The sequence below is a fragment of the Diadema antillarum genome, unplaced genomic scaffold (genome assembly GCF_040938485.1).
Source record: "Diadema antillarum isolate AM-2024a unplaced genomic scaffold, OU_Dant_1.0 scf00000054, whole genome shotgun sequence".
NCBI classification, from domain to species: Eukaryota; Metazoa; Echinodermata; class Echinoidea; order Diadematoida; family Diadematidae; genus Diadema; species Diadema antillarum.
This window is the reverse complement of record NW_027270943.1, coordinates 1,528-7,935: the sequence shown is the minus strand read 5'-3', so window position 1 is coordinate 7,935 and position 6,408 is coordinate 1,528.

Genomic DNA, 6,408 nt, shown 5'->3' with positions numbered 1-6,408 from the left:
GCACTACCGTGAGCGTTATTTACCTTGACAATAGGCATTGGCACTGTGCGTGTTCATCAAAGTGTCAAGAATATCATTTCATGAAAACTGAAAAGAGCAAAGCAATGTATATTCATCCTTCATATCGGAGAAATGCCGAGGTTGTGAGACTCAGCATATTACATTTGTGTAGAATAATCATAACGTTTGCCTAACAGAGAAAAAAAACTTTCTGCAGGTATAACAATGATCTCATCCCCATTTAATAAGTCCAGTTGGTTATCTCATCCCCTCGCCTCCTTTTCCTTTTTCTTCATATCTATCTCATTCTCCCTCCCTCTCTCTCTCTCTCCACCTCAGTGCGCGCATCCCCCTCCCACCCCCCCCCCCTGTTCAAACTGACCTCACTGATACAAAGGCCTACTATAATCAATGTGTAGGCCCTATACATATACATAATTATGAATACAAATTCAAATATCGGGACTTCATCTGTTCATGTGAAAATTGTGCGGCATCAACGGCCATGGAAAACATATAAAATGTTAAACATAAACATTCTCTTCGCATGAAAATATCTTTTTAATCCAGACATGTACTCAGGACACATTATACATTATGTACTAAATGGTAAACAGTTCATGTTAAATATGATCTTCGCACTGATGTTGTTGTTGATGTTGATGTTGTTGTGGTTGTTTCCTCATCATGTAAGAGACCGTATATATGTGCACATTTGGGACTTTTGCACTGGAAATATGACTGTTGATATTTCAAAAAAGTACTGAATGGACACACATAAAACATATTCTCTGACGCACGAAAGAAATAGATTATGTACAAACACGAATATGACAATTTTCGTTGGGACGTTTGAGCCATGTTTGCACTTATTTCAGAAGTGCTCAACTTTTCTATAAGAAAGCAAACATTCACTCAAGTTGCATTTGAATGACTTTGCAAATCACCTTTCACTAACTTGAAAACTAATGGGATAAATCGGTTAGACCTGAACTCTCAGAAAAAAAGTTAAGGGCACCGAAGGGCAAGAAAGCGTCAAATTAGAACGCCTCCGTGGTTGACCGAATGTCGTCATGGTGTGTATCCCATGTCGCAATTAGTGGAAGTGTTTTAGAGAAATGGTAAAAATCCCTCCCCCGTGGGTCCACTGGATGGAAAGGATCCCTCTCAAGCTTTAGAAGGATAAAACAAGCCACGTGTGTCCAAATGGCTGATGCGCTCAAAAATCCACACTGGTTTATTTGCATGTGCATTTACAGTGAAACACATCAACCTCTCTCTCTTTTACCTTTCTCTATCTCCCCCTCCTCTATTTCTCTCTCTCTTTCTCTCTTCCTTTCTTTTCGTACATCGGCATCAGAAAAACATCATTCTATAAACACACAAACACACACAAACACACACACACACACACACACACGCACATACTTTGAGGTACTCCTTAGCACTCTTCTATATTCTAAGTGTGCGTTTTACCTCTTCTTTCCTTTCAGAATATTCATTTTATCTCTCATACACGACCACCATCGTTCCTATTTTAGTCCGTTCTCCTTGGCTGTTTACTTCACGAACGTTGATCTTACGTAAGGTAGTTTTCCCCCAAGAGAAAGCATTTTGCTTTTGTCTTCCTAAGATGTGAACGTCTCATGCTTCATGGTCCGTTTGTTCTTGACTCCTTTGTCGTTGTTTTTGGACGATTTTGTGCACGCCGATCGATTTCACCAAACGTGTATCGGCACGTGCCCTGGATGATTGTCCGCTCTCACACCTCTCTCTCTCTCTCCCCTTCCCTGTCATACTCGGACCTCCTTTTTCGTAGCTGAGATGGGAGATGACTCGGAATAAGGCTTTTAATTCTTCTTCTTCATCTCCTTCTTCTTCTTCTTCTTCTTCGTCTTCTTCTTCATGTCCTTGTTCTCTTTCTTCTCCTTCTTCTTCATGTCCTTGTTCTCTTTCTTCTCCTTCTTCTTTTTCTTCTCCTTCTTTTTCTTCTCCTTCTTCTTTTTCTTCTCCTTCTTCTCTTTCTTCTTCTTCTTCTTCTTGTTCTCATTCTCTTACTCTTCTATCTTTTCTGTTATATTACCACCACCTTTTCCTGCTCGTTTCCTTGATTTCATCTCTGTTCTTTAAGTTCTTTACTTTCTTCAAATTACACGAACATGTTGATAAGTACAATTCAAGTCCAGTTAAAAATATCTGAGTATCCATACTTGTAAAATTCACGGAAAGTACACCGAAGCTGTGCTCTCCGTGTATAAGTAACAAACAAGTCCAGTCGAATAGATTTGATTATGTGTTGCCGTCGCACTACCTGGATGAATCAAAATCTATTTGGATATATTATCATCTCGAGTATATGTTGGTTATCCCTCTCCTTCACTGAACAGGTTCTTCGCCTCATCGGAGCTGCAGCTTAAGGTCCAAGTTTGAGCAGAAAGAGAGAAAGAGAAATGGGGGAGAGAGTGTCTTCCGACTCAATGAATCGAATAATTCATCGAGCGAAATGTCGGTTGCGTTTTGAGCATAAAGGAGATAGATTGTCCCATTCGTTTCCGAGTGTTTATAAAACAGCATTTGTGTGTGTGTTTGTGTGTGTGTGTGTGTGTGTGTGTGTGTGTGTGTGTGTGTGTGTGTGTGCGTGTGGGTGGGTGGGTGCATACGTGTGCGTGTTTATGTGGGGGTGTGCGTTTTGAAGTCAAGGTATTCTGCGAGGGTGATAGGCAATCACATATGGTCAGCAAACACGCTTTGCTTGCAAAATCCATTCTACGGATGACCAGTCAATACGCGACACTCTTCAGTAATCGCCAGAATGCGACAAACTCGTTAATGAATAAAACTCGGGTCATAGCAGTAGCAGAGGCCAGCCATTTAAAATGTCGCAATATTCAGAAAGGGATGTACGTACCATATAAGGACTGATGAGGGAACATGATGAATAAGATGTACTGGGAAACTTTTTGGATCCTAGAAAGAGCATTTTCAATGACGTATAACCTGCGGCAATCGGACGACGATGTATTACATTAGGGTGTAATCGTTATTCTAATCGTCAGGTTCATTAAGGATCGGGTATGAAAGGTCCTCCCCTGTGGGGAAGGGTGTGAGATTTGAGGGACACTAAACACCTGAGAGTGACGGGTGGGTAAGCGAGTTCAACTCTAGAGCTCAATGCCAACTTCTCAACCTCTCAATGGGCATAAGTTATGTAAATTTTCCTTTTAGGCGCCTTGGCAGATTACATTGTGCAGGAAAACAGCGGCGCCGCCGTTCAGCGGTCCTTTGAGCGGCGCTTTGAAAAGCCCGTTAATGCGCCGGGGTACTCAAGCGTATTCCCGCAGTGGCCCGCTCTACGGCTTTTCCTTTCAAAACGCCGCTCGGGTTCTGCAAACCCTTTTATGAATAACAAACTCCTTGTTGTGACGAACAACTTGTTTAGAACAACGCCCTCTCGTGGCAGCGTCTAATAGAACTCTACACACAGAGTGATAGTAGTGTGTAGTGTAGAGTTGTGAACCGTGAAGGGAGTACAAAACAGAAAATGATATTGCTGTCATCTCATAGGTTCGTCTCACCTCTACAATTTGCATACTGAATGCAGGTTCAAATGGCCCATATCAGGAAGATGAAACTTAATAAAGCATGTGATTTATCAATATGCTTTAAATGTTTGTACAGTGTATCTTATCTTCTAAATAATAATGAGGTATATTTTCGATCTTTATTGCCACAAACATGGAGTATATTTCAAGCAGGGTTTTTTATAATTGTTTGACATTAGACATTTTAATCTATTTGTCGTAAATGTGTGTATGTGTGTGTGTCTTTGTGTGTTTGTTTGTTACTTCATTCTTATTTTTTATTCCTTTTGCTGTTATCAGTGATTTATGTATTACAAGCACATGCAACCAGGGGTGACAGTAATGACGCATAGAATTCGGGGAGTTTGGGCCTGCACGGAAATGATTTCAATCAACTGATCAATATTTCTTTTGAACAGTTAAAACGTCAATCATGCGCTCTTAAAACACCCAATGTCAGAAGATAATTTCAAGTCCATACCAGCTGTCAAACTATCATTCGACTTTGGATATCAACACGGCAGTTTATTATCAAACATCCATATATCCTCGTCACGCACGCGTGTATGGATACACACTATAGAATGGCGTTACCAGTCGTTTTTTTTTTTATCGTTTTTATGGCAAAGTGGCTATATTTTGTGTACATGCACACAAAATTAATCTTATAATGATTTCGTACATACTTGCAAGTACATGTATGTACGAACTCATTACAAGAGGCTAAAAATATACTGCGGATGTAGAAAATGAACAACAACAGCAAACATACCTGCATTGGACGTGACGGATGCAGGCACTATTTAGATTTCGCCTTGCAAACATTTACACATGGAAATCAGCATGTCTCAGCGAGGTCATAATACCGGTATGTAGTCTGTATATTTTATGCTGCATGCTTAGCATCTTCTGAGATTTGAATCCGACTCTCTCGGTCAGCTACTAAACGAACAGATGTATATTGCGTGACTATTATAGAATGTTGAAATGTACTAGTCAAGTATTTATAAATTTATGAATCTATGTGCTATTTAGTAGTTATGTATTTATTATTTTCTATTTACTTACTTATTTATTTATGTGTTTATCTATTTATTTATATATCTATTCATCTAGTTATATATAATCCAGGAAGAAAGGAAATATTAGCAGTTGTTTTCATCGAAGTCCTATGTCAACATAATATGTCGGGCAGTCAGAGGCTGCAGCCGAAAGATGGTGATCGAGAAGGCTGCTACCAAACGATTCTAGGAAAGCGTGATCTCAAGAGTGCAAAGGGCTGCTGCAAAATGATCAAAAGGGCTGCGAGATTATGACTGAAAAGGCCGCGGCCAAACCCACCAAAGGGCCGCGGGAAGAGCGCCATGGGGTATAGAATGTAATACCAACCAAACCCCTATAGAATTCGGCACATAGAAAGTAGGTGGTACAGGTACAATAGATTTCAGACACCCCGACCTGTCCATAGTGAGATCTCCGATCCCTTTGTTCAATGTCCGGAGAAGATGGACACTTCCGCGATGGGCACCGTGAATCGATCATCACCCATTGTCTTTCCCAAAACAAACCTTTGTTGTGATAGCAACGGAAGCTGAAACTGTGTGATTGGTCAGCTCCGTGTTGCATTTCCAGCAACATGAAAATTAGTTCACAACCTCTATAGAGATGTAAGTTCAATAAATGAGTTAAAGTTTCATACCCTGAAATTGCATTTTTATTGATTCCCTGTCTTTTATCGTTGCGGAAGGTGCCGTTGTATTTTTTTTTTCTGGGGGGGGGGGGGGGGGGGGGGGGGGGGGAGGAGGCGGGGGCCTACGGTTTGTAATCTGTTTTTGGTACTGCCGCCATCCAAACGGCTGAAAGAATTAACGCTGGATGAGCTTTAATAGATTGCCTTTAAATAGTATCATACTGTAGTTATGTGTTTATAAAACATAACATAACGTAACAAAACATAACATAACATAGCATAACACATTTTTCATTATCCCTTGTTACAATACATGTGTATGTGTGTGTGTGTGTGTGTGTGTGTGTGTGTGTGTTTGGGGCACATGGGGAAATATCCCTGAAAACCTCACACAAAATAATGAAACAAAAAAGATCTATCAATTTGCAGTTACCAAAGTGCGCGCGCACACACACACACACACACAAACACACACACACACACACATCTAAACAATCCACATAAATAAAATCCATACCCTATCTGTGAAATGTATATCATACCCGTAAAAAGGTTGTCACACAGAAACTGAAGTTTTGCCCAAACAGCAACGATTATGTATAGCTCTTCAACACACGGGCTGCCGTTATAAACAAACAAACAAACAGACAAACAAACCAAAAACAAACAAAACAAAACAGATTCAAAAGAAGAAATGCAAGAGAGACAACTTTCTTAACTGTAACCAATAACTGTATTTTGATATGAAGTAGCAATATATACCTGTACCATTAAAAGAAAAGAACTCACTGTTTTCTCATTCTGTTTACACATATTTGCCAAATGATCGTATCATGCTGATAGCAATAAAGGCCTACAGAGACATTTGTCTCAGTGAAAAGTGAAATTATAAAATACTCAAAGCGTTTTCATCATGAAATATTCATAGTTTACAATATTTCCAATACAGATAACTTTGTAGTTCGTAATATCAAAATACGTTATTAATTGCAATACAACAAAGCGGAAATTTATCGGTATCACCAATACCTACTTGCCGTGCAGAGAGCAGTGGTTTTCTTTATAATGGGATAGCTGAGGGGACAAACGTGCCCCCGTTTTTGGCTGCATGTGCACTCAGGTCACGTCCTGCCTTTA